This window comes from Temnothorax longispinosus, chromosome 8 (genome assembly GCF_030848805.1).
Source record: "Temnothorax longispinosus isolate EJ_2023e chromosome 8, Tlon_JGU_v1, whole genome shotgun sequence".
Lineage (NCBI taxonomy): Eukaryota > Metazoa > Arthropoda > Insecta > Hymenoptera > Formicidae > Temnothorax > Temnothorax longispinosus.
In genome coordinates, this window is record NC_092365.1 from 15,728,558 (window position 1) to 15,745,032 (window position 16,475).

At 40.9% G+C, this 16,475-nt stretch overlaps 5 non-coding genes across 5 annotated transcripts; 3 read left to right on the plus strand and 2 right to left on the minus strand.

The window, feature by feature from the left end:
• The first annotated feature begins 473 nt into the window (after positions 1 to 473).
• Positions 474 to 545, plus strand: Trnaa-ugc (transfer RNA alanine (anticodon UGC)). The gene has a single exon. It is a non-coding gene; the product is annotated as a tRNA-Ala (tRNA).
• An 8,260-nt stretch (positions 546 to 8,805) lies between these two features.
• Trnal-uag (transfer RNA leucine (anticodon UAG)) lies at positions 8,806 to 8,885 on the plus strand. The gene has a single exon. It is a non-coding gene; the product is annotated as a tRNA-Leu (tRNA).
• Positions 8,886 to 9,569: 684 nt separating this feature from the next.
• Positions 9,570 to 9,641, minus strand: Trnaq-cug (transfer RNA glutamine (anticodon CUG)). The gene has a single exon. It is a non-coding gene; the product is annotated as a tRNA-Gln (tRNA).
• Positions 9,642 to 9,949: 308 nt separating this feature from the next.
• Positions 9,950 to 10,021, plus strand: Trnaa-ugc (transfer RNA alanine (anticodon UGC)). Its single transcript has one exon. It is a non-coding gene; the product is annotated as a tRNA-Ala (tRNA).
• Positions 10,022 to 15,866: 5,845 nt separating this feature from the next.
• Trnal-uaa (transfer RNA leucine (anticodon UAA)) lies at positions 15,867 to 15,950 on the minus strand. The gene has a single exon. It is a non-coding gene; the product is annotated as a tRNA-Leu (tRNA).
• Positions 15,951 to 16,475: the final 525 nt, after the last annotated feature.

The following is a 16,475-nucleotide window of genomic DNA, read 5'->3' on the forward strand; positions in this document are numbered from 1 at the left end:
GATCTTCATTAGACTGCGACGGTGCATAAGTCACGCGACGGGGGGGCACGACTTTTAGCCACCCTTGTAATTCTTCGGCACGTATATAAGCACGCCTACCGTACGGGTACATGATAATGACCGCATCGGCATGGATAACTTCTTCGCCATCACACGTTGCACAATCCAATCGTTCGTTATGTTATGTATTACAAAATATTTCTAATTTATTATTCATTATAATATTTATAATATTTATATTTATTGCGGATGAAATATTTGAAATTGAACCTGCTATAGTAAAGTGGAGACAGTTGCAAAAGCGTTTATACATATATAAAAATGTATTAAAAATGTTGACCTTGAGACAGATGCTTAATTATTTAATCAAACATTTAAATCAAGTACCTTTTTCTTCAATTCAGATTTATATAAAGTACAGGTATTATTCATCGACCGTATATCTCTGTTGAGAAAGATGACATCGGTAAATCGGGGATGTAGCTCAGTGGTAGAGCGTTCGCTTTGCATGTGAAAGGTCCCGGGTTCGATCCCCGGCATCTCCATTCTTTTGTCGTTACTTGCTTTTTTCTTTTTTTTTTTGTGCTTAATATGTAAAAGATAAACCTCCATTTTTGCATTTGCTCATTACATTTTCGATTTATTATATATCATCTTTTTCATTTAGCATTTTAATAAGATAACCAGCTTGATAAAGACTATAAAAGGATATTTATAAATACATCTTACGTTTCTCTTTTTTATTATATAATACATATGTGATATAAGAAAAAGCATCTGAACTTCCTTCTCTTTACTCAAAATATAAAAATTATTCAATCGAGGTTCAAACACATGTGTGCGTGGACACAAAAAAATATCATTGTGTTGCGTCACGAATAACCGTGCGTGGAAGACGGAATATTTCTCTCCAGTATTCTCCAGTATCGTAGCCTGTGGTCAATCAAACCTTTTTTTTAAGAAACCGTACAATTGAGGTCCGTTATATCTATCTACCGTCCGGCTGTTTTACGTTTCGCGAAGCCGGAAAATCGCCAAGTTCGCGACGAACGTTAGTTAAGGTTTCGGCATTTAATTTCCCCACAATGCCGGTCCGTCCACAACTGAGGCTTTCCGTTTTTTTTTGTGCGTAGCGGAGCGCAAGAACGCACGCCTTGAGTAAATTGGAACGTGCGTTTCTACGTTTTCCACGTTAAAAAAGAGCACACGTGGCGTTGGGCGAAAATAGGAAACGTTAAAAGTATCGTAGGACGATGTATTGTGGCAAGTACCGTACCGTAAGATAAACGCAAATGAGTAAACGAGCGAGACTTCGAGCGGCAATAAACGGACTTTATTTTCTCGAATACCTATACGCGAAAAGAGCTAAATGCCGCGAGCGGCGGATTTAATAACTCGAGCGGTTCGGTGTACCGCGATGAAAAGCCTTTTGTCTCGCATGTACATTCGAAAACGAGGCAAACGAGCAAGAGTAGAAGGAGGTGGAGGAGGGAGAAGAGGAAGAGGAAGAGAAGGATGAGAGAGAGAGAGAGAGAGAGAGAGAGAGAGAGGAGGAAGAGAAATAGCCGGAATATCGAGGCCGCGACAGAGTAAAAAAGGGTAACTAGAATAAAAGAAGGAGCGTGGAGAAAGGGTGAGTTTGGATCGCCGATTGAGCGTGCGTAACTCGCCCCGATGGGCTTGTAGCGGGCTGCTGCGCGCCTTCCCGGCCGCCGCGTCCGAGCCGGTGGACGGCGAGGGAGATGTATTACGAGGAAGAAAAAAAAAGGGGGAAGAGATGCACATGACTGCGGGATTGCATTGACTGCAGCGGAATAACGCGGTTTCGAGATCGCGCTCGCATTCATAATCCACTCATGCAGGGCTATGCCGGGGCTTGCATCCGGGCGACGCCGCGCGCCGCCCCGCACCACTCGTCGCAAGCGCAAGCTATGCACTTCTGGCCGTAGAACACATTTATCGCTGATGCATTTATTGCTGATGCACCAAGGGAGGAAATTGACGTCGGCGCGGCGCGCCCATTGTCGCCGTACGACGTCGCGAGCTGTTGGTGGCCGAGCCAAGGGGTTGACCGGCTCAGACGGGAGGCAAAGGGAGGCCGCGCCATTCCTACAGCATTACGTCATACATCGATTCTCTCGGGGATTCCCACGGAGTCAACTCGCCACTGAGGAGCTCGTATAGCATCACCGCCACTGCGCTACTGCAGGTAACTGCGCAGTGCAGTACGTTGCGTATAATTGGTGCATATTCCACTATCTTACGTGTGTGCGCGTGTAACGCGCACGTACATTTTTCGCAAAACATACATATATCTTTAGAAACACATTACTCTTTGATCCATTTTTCATTTATTCCATTATTCAAATTTATATTTAGGAAGGAATAAAAATTCAAAATAATAATCAACGCTGTATGTTTAAAATGAAAATGGGTGATATAGATTACTGGCAATACTTCATATTTTCTAGCGTCGAATTAGATTTATTATTTATCATGTAACCACCAATTTATGATCTATTATTTAATGAAAGAATTGCTAAATTTTCGTTCTATTTGCGCAACTCAGCGATATGTGTAAGGCATACAGGATAAAATAATAATTAAAAACTAACAATGTGTTATATATATATATATATATATATATAACACTCTCGCACGCGTTCGATTTAACACTGTTGTTTTACACCACATATGCGCTCCATAATATCAGCGCGATGGAAGTACCGTAACTGAGAATGATTTGATTGAATTTAACTTCCGGAGCGGACAATCAAAAAAGCAATTTCAACGCGCGTCATTGCCGGGGTTGAAATTCGTCGGCGAGCGAATTAAAAAAAAAGAAGCAATCGAGAACGCGTGGCGCGTCTCGCTTTGGGGGTAATTGCCGTCGCGTGCCTAAAAATGAGACTGCCACGACTGATTAATCATCGGCAATCTCGCGCGAGGAGAATGGCGAAAGGACGTTGCCATTAGCGGCAAATGACGAAAACTCCGTCACCGGGTGTATCCATGCTGTGCTCGGGAAACGCGTTATTTTTTTCTCCCTCTCTTCCGTTCGCTTCTCCACTCTCTTTCCGTCTCTCGCCACTCGTGCACAACCGTACGTATGAGGAGGAGAGATACCGCGACGTGCGGAGGGGTGAGTAATTTAATTGAAATTCCCCTCTGTGAAATTGTGGAAAAATCGAGTCATGCGATCGCCGGGGCCTGCGCGAAAATGAAATTACAGGAGAAAACGAGGTTTGTCCGATGATGCAGGTGAACGCCAGTTTCCAGGGGAGATGGTCGGAGATCGGGGGTGGTGACGGAGGGGGGAGGGAGACTGAGCCAGAGGAAGTATCTGCACGTGGGTGGGCCTAGCTAGCTAGCCGACGGCTTTGCGTGGACAAATTTTTCGGTTTTGCATTTCCGCGCAAATTGGCCTTGCGAAATTACCCTCAATTACCGTGTCGCGAGGGCTACCTCAATGCGAGAGCTCTCTATACGGCCCCGAGCTCGCGACTCTACTGGAAAATATCCTATTTCGCGTGGACACTCGGGGCTTTTCGGGCGTGCAGGAACGAGGGTCGCGCGTGTATCGCGTACACGCAAATTGCTCGGCAAAAATCGATCGATAATCCAACCCGGTAATCGAGTAGTTTTCCGGAACACTGTCTCGGAACGCCCGTGCCGCATCGCGCGCCGAAATATCGCGCGTGGAAATATGCGCGCCCGTGGCGGACGAGAATGAAATATGAGAATAACCTCGGATTCCGCGAATAGCTCCATTCGTAATGAAATTGTTTTTAATTAAGCCTGCGACTCATAACGTGCGAGCGCATCGCTAGGTCGGGAATCGTCCTAGGATAATTTGATGATGATGAGTCGAAAAGTTTTCATTAAACATTTCCATATCTTGGAACTATTCGTTTTGTTCAATTGGAAAAATAAATGCTCTAAATCTGAACATATATTTTCTACGCGTGAAAACGTTTGCTGAAACGTAAAATGTCCGCTGCTTAAGAATAATTTTCGACAATTTCTATATATGATATTTTGAACATTTTTATTAAACTTTCACGGCGAGACACAGCAGTTTATTATCATATGTCTGCACGGCGTACAAATATTTCTTGGCAAATGAAACTCGTTGCCGTGTATACGAATAGCTTTCGGGGGCGGACGTATAGTCATAGCCGTTTTTAATTAAACTTCCGTCCGCGGTGAAACGTTGCAGCGACGACTATGTGCAACGCGTTCGTTAACCGCGCGTAAACTTCGACGGGAGGGGAAGCGCACCGAAAACTTGGTATTTCCGCGCGCGCCGCACGAGGAGAGGAATTATTCATCGCGATATTTCGCGCGAGATCCCCCATTAAAAATGAATCCCCCTGAGCGAGCGAGGAAGCGACCTATCGTCGCGCATATTTTAGTAGGCGCACTTTAATTACCGAGAGCCGGCCTCGCCAAAAGCGATGAACGTAAACAGAGGCGATGTAATTCGATTCGCCTGGCACAAATATTTGTGGCCGCGTAACGTGCCACGCTGTTACGCGACCCGAGTCAACGGGTTACGTTACCGGAACTGCGTAACCCTGTGTGTATACGCGCGCGCGGGCGCGGGGTTAACTCAGCCGCAGCGTATCCGGAACCGCTGCGGGTCAGTTACGTGAAAATGGCTTCGCGGCTCGATGCCATACATCGTGTTTCGACAGATAGGGCCGAGATCTTGCTGTAAGTACCTACGGCATTGTGCAGTTATGCAAGAAGGATTATGTCAAGCAGGGACGAATTAATCCATCACTCGTGGGCGAAACAATGGCGTCAATGGTCGATTATTTCTCCATTGTACAAGTAATCCCATGTGGAAAAATAATAAGGTTGCAAAATCGGCGTGTGTAACGTTTCCGAAATGAAACATCACTATAATATTGCGCTCGAAGGTAATGCAATGTGTAATTGTGGTAAATGTTGTAATTACTCTTAACGATTATAGAGTGTGTATAATATACCGTAACATTTAATAGTAAAGTGATTGAAATTTCGGCGGTACGCGAATATTGTCTCTAACTAAAATAATAAACGTGAATTGTAAACGTATGTTGGGTATTTGATTTGCATTTTAAGCTTAATCGAGAGCTAATATATTTTATAAGCTAAATATATTTTATACATTCTCTCATCCTAAAAGTTAATAATAATAATATCTTTACTACATACGTACAAGTTTGATATTTAACAAGATTGCCAAGTATTGGAGCAAAAAAATATGCAATAGGCGCGACGTTAGCAATACTGCTATGATGCTTCCTAACTGATAAAATAATATGAATGAAATAAAATAACAAAAAATATCAAAATGTAATGAACAAGAATTTATGAAGATTTCGCGTCAAATTATACAAAGTATAAGAATAAACTATATCTGAAATAACGTACGGACGTTATTTCACATTAATGCGCAGCATATCGGGTTGGAGCTATCTCGATCCCAATGCGATTACACAACGTATCAGCCACGTAGCCTCGTTTCTGATAGTAACGGCCCTGCTTCCCATGCGTGCCGGATCGGATGCGCGCAATTGCGGCGCAACTTGCCGTTCGCTGCGGTGGAGGGTCTGTATGCACTCGAGCGCACCCCGAATCGTAGGTCAGTTACGAGAAAATATTGACTGATCGCGCGTAATGGCGCATCCGATATTAACAATAGTACCGCCCCTTGGATCTATCCGCTATCTCTCGTTCCGTGCGCGCGTGTAAATTAACGTGCGTGAGTGCCGTATACACGCGCGGCTATAACGGGGTAAACATAGGCGCGCGGATATTAAAGCGAGCGCGCATTTCCTGACTCGCATCAATTGTCATTAAACGACATGATTATTGCGCATGTTGACGATTATTGCTGCGATAGACCATTACTGGAATATCCGTGCGAGCCGCGGCCTCATAATGATCGATAGCCGATATATATTCATCGGGCATTTCGTTAATGGCACATTGTGCCAGCTATAGTAGCGCACGGTCTCGCGAAAATTGCGACGTTTCGTTAACGAGGCGTTTCGAGAATCGCTGTTAACCGAAGTGTCGTTGTCTCCGGTTTACGCGAAACATTGGGCATGATAGATACGACAGGCAAATGAAAATGTATACGGTGAATTAAAATAATGGAGATTTTAATACGAGGATTTATATTTCATATTCCGAAATTCACAGCCAACTGAAAATAAAAACTTATCAACTTTTTAAAATTCTAAAAAATTATAAATGCTTGCCAAACAACGACGTCTTGTTATATACAGTCACGTACAAATTACTTAAATAAGTTTCCTCTTTAAACTTCTTACTTGGTGATGGAAGTTTACTTGCGATGTTTAAGTATTGTTTGCACATATTCCTTTTTTAAACTTTCAAAATATTTTTTTAACGCGACGGACGTCTAGTTTGTGTTTATGGACAATATTTTTTGAACGTGTTAGTTCAGACTTTTCATTTTTACAATAGAAGCGTTACGGTAGCGTGGCTTTTCACGTTGGCCCTTTCACAGAAAAGGGAAAGGAAAGTAGAAAATCGAAACAGCTACCTGTTGATCGTGTAATTGTAGCCATTTAACCAATTAACGGCGGATATCGGTGGTGCACTGTGTGCGCTTTACAAAGAACGAAGACTTTCACGTTGAACGATGAAAAGCCATCGAGCGAGTTGCTTATAATATCGTTGGTATATATTACAGTACGTTGTGCGATACGTCGACGATCTGACGGCGGAGAAGAGTACCTGTTTAGCATCGCGTTTAGCAGAATCACGCCGCCACTTTGGTTCAATACTCGTGGCTGTCGTCGCGAATGATCGATCATATCGTCCGTCCATGCGTAGTCGGGACGGAGGATGATCTCGATGACTCGCACCCTCTGAATTACGTCTCGCATGTTGCATATCATATAGAGAAAATCCCTCATGAGCATGTATCGTTGTATACCGTATAGAGAGGGGGGAAGGGAGGCGCCATCGATCCTTACGAATAAACTGCTGGAAGCCAATTGAGGATGATAAATCTATTTTATTTTCGGCGAATCATGCAACTCGTGGGGGAGAGTAATGGAGATTATTAGGAAATGCAGGTGCCGCTTATGGATATTATGAGCTCTATCGAATGGCTCCCATAAAACAATAATGGGATATCGGTCGAGTGATGTGAAGAGAAAATGGAAATGATGCGTTTACTTCATTTTATCACGAGATAAATCTATACTGATTTTCATTATATCGTGGCGAAAGTGGCGGTGAAAGTAATTGACATCAGAAAATTAGACGAACCTTCATAAGAAGTTTATTACCTGCAATGTGTACTTTTTTCCGAGATATTTCCAAGTTGTTCAGGCAGAGCGGATTGTGTTTCGGTATTTAAATCAATCCGACATATCATACTTCGGAACTAAAAATTTTTTAGAACGTGACATTTTGGCGGGATATAATTAATCGCTCTGTTACAGTAGAAAGAAAAGAGATTCCGTGTGTCGGTTATAAAGTATCAGCGCGTGGAACATCAACGGGAGACGAATTTATCTTCCTTCCATTTTCCGGCAACGTCGTATCTCTCGCGACGGTAACGAGGGGGGAGAGAGACTCGGGACTTTCAAGACCGATCTCGGCTTATCATGCCGGCTTATCTACGCTGTACGAGTATTCACGCAAATTTATCGATCTGTCTACAGCCGTTTCGACATAACCGAAGCGCTTCGTTTTGGCTCTCGAGCGTCAGCTTTATGCCGCGGTCCCTCGGGGATGAGATAAGGAAAGGGAAAAAAATAAGAAACCACCGGCGGAGTCACGTTATGAGCATGAATTTTTATATTGAGATCTTATCGCCTAGGGTACCCGGCGCTACCGGGAAGGGAAAATAAAAGAGGAGATTTGCGGCGCCATAATGATGTTCGCTACTGCAACGCGCGGGATGGCCAATTTATTTGTTCATTTTGTCTCTTTCAAAATCGATTTCCTTTTTAAGGCGCTCAGCACTTTCTAATATTTTCTCTGTTTCTCTTTCTCTGATTTTATTTAATCTAATTTGAAAATAATTTGACCTTAGAATTCGCCAACGCGAGTTATAAAATCTGTGTTTTAATCTCTAGTTACAAAAATTTATAGATTTTCCGTGTCTTGTTACGAAACTTAAAATGTTTTATTCAACGAAGTATTTTACTTCATAGTAATAATTCTGAAGACAGTTGATTAGTTGCTGCTTGATTCATCGTTATCACGCGAGAATACACGTAACGGAACGATATCTTAGCTATGTACGATTATACGTATTATACGATATCGACTATGAGAATAAGCCGCCAGGCAACACGACGTGAGATATGCTTGTAACGTGTGACGTAATCAAGGCCCAGAACGATAGCACGTGCTGAGAGAATACGAAACAATATAGATACACGACTCTTACATCTACGGTACGATTGTATTAAACACGTTATTTCGCTTAATACTATTATACCGATTGTTCAATATATCGGAGTATAATTGTAATATAGTGCAAAATGTTTTCTTCCAAAATTGAATAAAAAAATGTAAAATACATTTTCCACTCAATACATAATTTTCTAAATATTTTAAATAAAAAGTAGCATGAATTGAACTATGTATTAATATTTGAATATATTTATTGATAAGACATATTTATTATGTATAGTTAAATAAGCAGGTTGCTTTTATATTGATTTTTAATCTTTTACAATCATACTTCGACCAATTATAAATCAATACAATGTAGTGTGAGGTGAGGCCTATACTTATACGCAGTTATGGAAGGCGTTTACCGAAGGCAGCGTGGCCGAGCGGTCTAAGGCGCTGGTTTTAGGCACCAGTCCGTAAGGGCGTGGGTTCGAATCCCACCGCTGTCAAATTTTTTTTTCAATCTTTTTTAAATCTATCTTTTGATGATCTTTATTAGAGACGATTCGAAGTTATGTAGATCATGAAAATAGTACGCATGAATCAATCCAATTAGCCTAGCTAGGCTATATTTATATTGGGATTTGTTTAACGGGATCAACAATCGTGATACAGAAATACGTCCAGACATTTATCTTTTAACATTTTAAGTTTCTTTTTAACATCTTAAATATTAATGTTATCGATTTTTTATAACTGTATGATACAGCAAAAGGGAATTTCGAAGACAGTTATGCAATAATTTATATAGCTATAGCCTTACACTAATTAGCCTTACACTAGCTATGTAGTAACTACACACAGAGCTATAATTTAGTAATAGCAAAAACTTTTGTTAAGCTTTGCTACTATTGCTAAATTATAGCTCTTGCTGCAAAAAATGTTAGCTATCCCTATTTTGCAACTAAATTTGCTATAGTAGTTAATCCTTTATTTTTCATGTAGTGACCACAGATAAAAATACACACAAGCTTGTTAATTACATAGCCACGTGTTTATAGAGTTATTAATATAGAGTATGAAATTTATATAATTTTTCGTTTCGCGATGCTAAAATTAACGTTTAAAAACTTGTATTAATTTATTTGGCGAAATGCAACGCGTGAAATAAAGAGCGGAAGTTCAAAAGTTAAAGGTCCCACCGAGATTTGAACTCGGATCGCTGGATTCAGAGTCCAGAGTGCTAACCATTACACCATGGGACCTTCAAAATTTCTCGCTGACAAGAGAGCTAAAATAGCACGTTATCCTAGGTCATTTTGTAATATAATTGTACTATATTTAGGCAAATATCTCGTGAGATAGCGATAACATTTAATCTTTCGCGTTCGAAGCGTACATTTGTATTATTCACCAGTGTACTCGGCGATATTCGCGCAATAAAATGCTCGTTTTTAACGTTTAACTACTTAATTTGTCTTCGAATAAATTTTGGTTACATTAATTAAAATAATAGACGACACTATATAAGACAGACTGCTACTCTCGCGTTAGTCGGAGCTTATCAAAAAACGGGGATGTAGCTCAGTGGTAGAGCGTTCGCTTTGCATGTGAAAGGCCCCGGGTTCGATCCCCGGCATCTCCAATCTTTTTGTTACAGTCATTTATATGTAAACTATTTATTTTGTTTTTCATAAAAAATAATTTATTGTTGCACACATACACACAAATGTCTTTACATATATTTTTATATATTTTTTTAAATATAAATTTCTGGATAAAAAGAGGTATTACAATTTTTGCTTATTTTTAAAGTAAACATTAAATTTCTCATGTGTAGTGATATTACATCCCTGTTTACATCACGACTTCCGTATTTGACTCAAATCCAATATTACTGGAAATTATAAAGTGATTATTTCTGGTCGTTAGAATTTTCATATACCCTAAGAAGGAATCAACTCATACAACATAGGTATACGTATCGTTTCCAGTTTTTCTTGAAAGCCACATTCGCTAACTTGCCAACTTGGATCGATCATCATTTTATCGACTCGGTTTTGCGCGCCGACTCGTCCGTCGTGCGGTGAAAAAATCGCGCTTATTTAGAACGTCAACTGACGGCCGTGGCCGTATGTAAAGCGTGACAGGGGAGACGATGGCATGCAAATGAAGCCGCGCAAAGAGATTGAATGGTAATAGTTTTCGATTCGTCATATGCAAAAGTTCCGCGTGTATCCGCGAGCGTGGAGCCGGGGCTCCCCTTCCTCCCCTCGCTTGTCGACGCGAAAGAAAGATGCTATCATTTGAATTGCCGTCATCATACGGGTAGAGATACGTTATGCCTATCTCCATCGAATATACCCGGGAATAATCGTGCGAAATATACTGCGACAGGCTCTCTTTTTTTTCTCTTTCTTTCCCCCCCCTCTCTCTCTCTCTCTCTCTCTCTCCGTGGGGTGAATGCAAGCGCTGTGTACGTGGGAATTAATCATCGCTGGAAAAAACGACGCAATAAGGCAGAACGTAGCGCGAATCGCTCGTTCTCTAACGTAATCGCACGTCGATGAGTCGTACGAGTGGCAAGAAACGCCAGATAACGGCCTTGATTGATCGTAAGCGTACGTAGTAGTCCGTGCTCTATCGATGGTACGGTATACATGTAGCTTTGTTAAATACGATGTATTTTCCTTTGCTTATTCCGTTTGAAATGTATTCATATATATAACAAGGAATGGGTTAAGTAATATATTGTAATTTTTTCATTTATTCTGAATTTATATATGAGATTTACATTATTAAAGATGTACTTTATATAATATGCATTTAATAAATTATATATTGTAGGATATAAGTTTAGAATAAATAAAAAAGTGTATATTAAAAGTTAGTGTTATAAATTATTTTTTTATTTATTAACTATATAGGAACTCATGTATTCATTTAGCACGAAATATTTGGGAGATATCTTCAAAGTATTTAAGATAACGAGGTTTCGTTACAGCGTTATCTGCGAGAATTGAAAATTAATTGAATCCGTACGTGATGTTTATACCGCTAAATTGCGGAATTCGTAGAAAACGATGCCTCGTACATACGAAACGTATAAATCGGATATGTATGTCGCGATTTGGCGAGATCTAATAGAGTCGCCTTAAACCTGCGGTATTCGAAGTATTCTCCCGAAGGGGAAAATAAGAGAGAGTCCGCCAGGATCCCCTGTCACTGAACCGTTATAATATCCTGTCCGGCAATTCTGGGTATCTATTTTGTCCCCGAGGAAGAGCGTAACTATGTGAAAACAACATAAAAAAAAAAATCTCGCCGCGCATAGATATCGAGTTTTGACCCCCCCGGGCTGGGGTCAGCACTGGAGCGTGTGACCATTTTGTCACCCTCGCCAAAAATTTTATTTACGAATATCCTTTCGCGTTGTACGTGCGCGCGCGCGCGCACACGAGAAAGAGAGAGAAAGAGAGAGTATTCGCGCTGTCCGAATGCGTGACGCGACATAAAAGTGCCGGCACCCCCGCCGGTGCAGTCGCGGATTCTTTCCGAGTTACAAGCGACGAAACTTCCGGCTGAATTTAAATGTCCAATTGTCAGCGGCGCCGCGCTCCGAGCCCTTCGACGAACGTTTTACGGGCAATCGACGACGAAGGAATAACTTGTTCCGCAACTTTTTCCGTCCAGTTATAGAACGCGTTATGACGTCATGGATGAATTTTGATTCCGCGTTATAAGAGCCATCTTCGAGTGTTATTGCGATCGGTCGAGCGATATGTATTTGCGGAATTATTTCACGAACGGAAGCGATTTTACATTTAGGGCAGCATTGAATCAACCTGTTTCTCGTGAAACTTTTACAGAAACATGACTCACGTTTGTAAAATGTAATTTACGATGTTTACTATGTTGTAATCACACGTATACGCATATCAAGGACATACCGTCGATTAATTATCGTGGCGACTTGTGTAGAAGGTTAGATTCTCGTACAATCACAGGAAGTGTTTAAAGAGCTTATCTTGCTTATGCTATACGAAAACGGTATCTCATTTTAATCTTCAACCGAATAGTAGCAACTTTAATTTATACCGAAATAATTTCACGGTTCTCTCAACCCCGCGACGAATCGGAGATACGCGAGGGTGAACTCATAGAGAGAATATTTAGAACAATAAGTCGTGGCGGGTGTTCGATGACACGAAGTGCAGCGGGAAGTGACGGGGCGCGATGAATGAAAATATCCGCAGAGCGAAAATCCGTCAGAGATCGCGCTCGTCTCCGTGCCGGAGTCCGGAGATAATAATGCTGCTGGCACAGACGGTTTTTGTGTCCTCGGCTTTCTTCATTCTTCCTTCGTCGCCTGCGCTTCCTGGAGACGACGGTGGGGCGCTTTAAATATTTAGCCGGCTAATTTTCGCGAGGATTTTTAAGCCGACGGTTGGAAAGTGAGAATTGAAAAGAAACTCGACGACGCGACGGGATCGGAGAGAGAGGCGACCGAGCGAAATGTCCTCTAGACTGAAATAATAATGAGAGGCGCCAGCGCCTTTAATCACGATATTAAACATTTACGATCGCCACGGCGCGCGGTGTCCTGCTACGCTAAGATTGCCGCGCTCCTTTTCTCGCGCGGCCTCGATCCGATCTTCCCCCTAGTAGTACAAAGCGACTTTTGCTGTAACCCTCCTACGTCCCTTGTTTACGTCTAGTCGCTGATAACCTTACACGATGATCTTACCTCGCCTCAGGATATTTTGAACAAGCGTCTAGTCTGGAATACGCTTTAGCTCGTCATGAACGAGATGTAAACACAGGAAAGTTGATAAAGTTTATTAAGCGTGAACTATACATATTTATACATTATTATGCAATAAATACAATTTATTATTGTGCCATCCCTAATATAAGCTACATGGTCTTTCGCTTTTTATTTAGTATCGCGTTAATATGCTTAGATATACTTTGAGACATGTTTTTACCTGAGATAGAAATGATACAGTTAAACATGTCGGAATAAACTTCAGGAAGACAAATCTCCTGCAATATACCGATGGAGATAGATCTGGACTCGAGATTATTGCAACGGACGATTCGGGGTGGAATATAATTTGCAGTAGAACGGGCAATTCGGGCGAAAGGACGGTGGACATTGGCGAAAAAGTCCATTTTTCTTGGCCGACGTCGCTATCGCCAGATTATGTCCCGCGCAGTTATATTGATGACAATGGCAAAGCCGCCGAACCGACTAGCCGGCTCAATCTAGTCCACCGTTTGTTTTGCTTTCACACAATTTGTCATCCATTGTCTGAGCGCACGGTACACTCGCTGCCCCGGCCACCTCCAATCGTTATTTATGGTTTCGAGAAGGCGCTTGATTAATTTTTGTCCCGTCCTCCTAATGTCCGAAAATTGTTGGCTCGGTTTCGAAGCTCCGCGAAAAAAGTTTTTCTAATTCTTCGTAATTAACGCGAAACAATTTTCCGTTGAGTACATGGCAGAATGATCGAATCTAAACATCCAGCTCATCCAGCTTACGATGGAAATTACATTTTTTAAAGCTGCGATTTAAGATGACGCTGATGCGGGGTGATAGTCCGACTGAACGGAGAATAATTTAATATTCTTTACTCCGGTAATGCGATTTCACGGAGTACCGGGCACGCGACGCCCAAGCATTAGAAATACGATTTTCCTTTCGCAATCGCAAGGGATGGTTCGGCGCGAGAAGCATTTTTCTCGAACCTAACTTTCCGAATTTTTATCTTCATGCTTCGTTCTCTTTCGAGTCGAATCACGATGATATGAATTTAAAGTCACGTAACAGTATAAGATCAAAAGTGTAGAAAAAAGAATAAGAATGTTCGAATTTTCACAGATAAATATATGTAGCAAGCAAGATTCGACATATCGTACTTTTCAAGCCTGCGATTAACAGGCACGATTAAACGTACTCTTTATTAACGATATTAATATTATATTATATAATACGTAAAACATTTATTTATATTTTTTTCAACATTGTATTAAGTTCAATGCATATTCCTTTAGGAATTATATAATTGCATGACTGTAGATAAAAAATAGATAAAAAATGTTTATTTAGTAACGTTTGTCAAGATCGTCAAATATCTGAGAAAATAATAAAAGTAAAATATTATTGAGCGAGATACAGGAAAGAGAAGGAAAAACAACATTTTCTGAATGTCAGGTACGCACTCCGTTTTTTTAGCTTTTCTTTTTTTCTTTTGGGGTACCTGGATCTCGAAATCCGACCGCGGTATTGGCAGCGAGTACTAAACTGCAGGGGACTCTGGCAAGCTCCATTGTGTACCCCGCGTGTAAGGGTTGCCTTCATCTTTTTCCGTTTTTTTTCCTCCATTCTCTTTTTCACATTACGAGATGCCTCTCGTGTCGCACTCTCGAACGAAGTCGAGAAGTTCGCGGGGGTAACGTGAGAATGACAACAGATGCGGCGGAATGAAATTACAAGGTGTCTCGACATTATGTCAGCGTGTTGTGCTTTTTCAGCGAAATTGTTGTGACAGGCATCTCAATGCGCGATTCTCGCTCCTTTTCTTTCTTCCCGCCATCCGGCTCTCTTTTCCTCTCTTCTTTCGAAAACTCCCCTGTGGCATAGGGTGGATACTTTTACGGTGTCAAGTCCGGGTCTTTTGGGAAAAGGGTCCACGTCGTCTGTCGTTTGGCTAATCCCATTTAATCGGCCGATTTTCCTTTCCGATACGCCGATCAGTCTAAAAATAGCGCTTGAGAATGATCGACAAAAACGCCGGATTTTGCGTCCCTAAAGTAAGACGTTTGTTGTCTAACTCTCATATGCTTGTAAAATTCTGTTTAACTTTAGATTGCATATATTTTAATTAATTTCTTTTTAGATTTTTATTTTTTTTAAATTAACTTTATTTCACACACATACAATATATTTGTGATATATGCTGTCGGTAATTTTTATGCTGGCATACATACATAATTAAATCTGTATAAAATTGCTATTATTAGGTCTATTGTGAGATTAGTCACTTGGAGTTGATACTGCACGAGATCGCATCGGTTTATTTCGCGTTTTCTAATTGCCTATGACTATTCATCGAGTCATTTGTACTCGGCGCAATTATCACCATCATCAGTCTTCAGACCGAAGTCATTCCGAATCCGATTACGTCAAAAGCCACCGTCATTAATCTTCTCGCGAAAATGTCTTGAAATCGCGTTATGCCTGCTCGAGATTTAATTAATGACAAATTGTAAACTTGAGCGTAACGAATATTTTATGACGCTTTAGAAAAAAAAAACAAGAATAAATTATTTATAGCATCTATTGCAGCTATATTTATTGTATTTCAATCTTAATCATGCGTCTGGAAAAATATAGAGTATACCATTAAAAAAATTAAGTCAGACAAGCAATTCTTTCATTGTTGCTTGTTTTATAAATTACCGATAACTTCAAAAGAAAAAAAATTTGCTAAGTGTGGGGTTCGAACCCACGCTCCCAGATGGGAACCAGATCTTAAGTCTGGCGCCTTAGACCGCTCGGCCAACCTAGCTTCAATGAGTTCCGAGTGGAAATGTCAATAGATAACGTACCTACTACGTTTGTAATGTTTGTGCCGTACAATTATTATGATTCTCACTTCACAATTGGTAAAATAACATTTTATAACTGTTTGCACTATTTTATGTAAATTTAACATCTGAGAATGATCTTATTTCTTCGATTCGTTGTAATTAGGAGTCACGTGGCATCGAATATTTTGAGAATATGACAATGAATGTAAATATAAATTAATATTTTTGAACAATAGATACATTTTTAAAATTCTGTTTAATTTTTGTTACTTTTAGCAGAATCAAATAGGATATTTAATTCTGTTATCACTATTATTTTCTACTTTGCTTAGTCATCTCCCGCAAATTGTGCCTAATGTCTCGACGAGTTCGACGGAATAGGAAAGCCGGGTGGCATGGGTAAATGCACATGAATTCTCCGTGCGAGCACACGCGAGCACACGGTAATTTGCCCGTGACCGCTAATGCGCCGCTCTGTCTTTGTGCTTCTGCAAAAAATCACG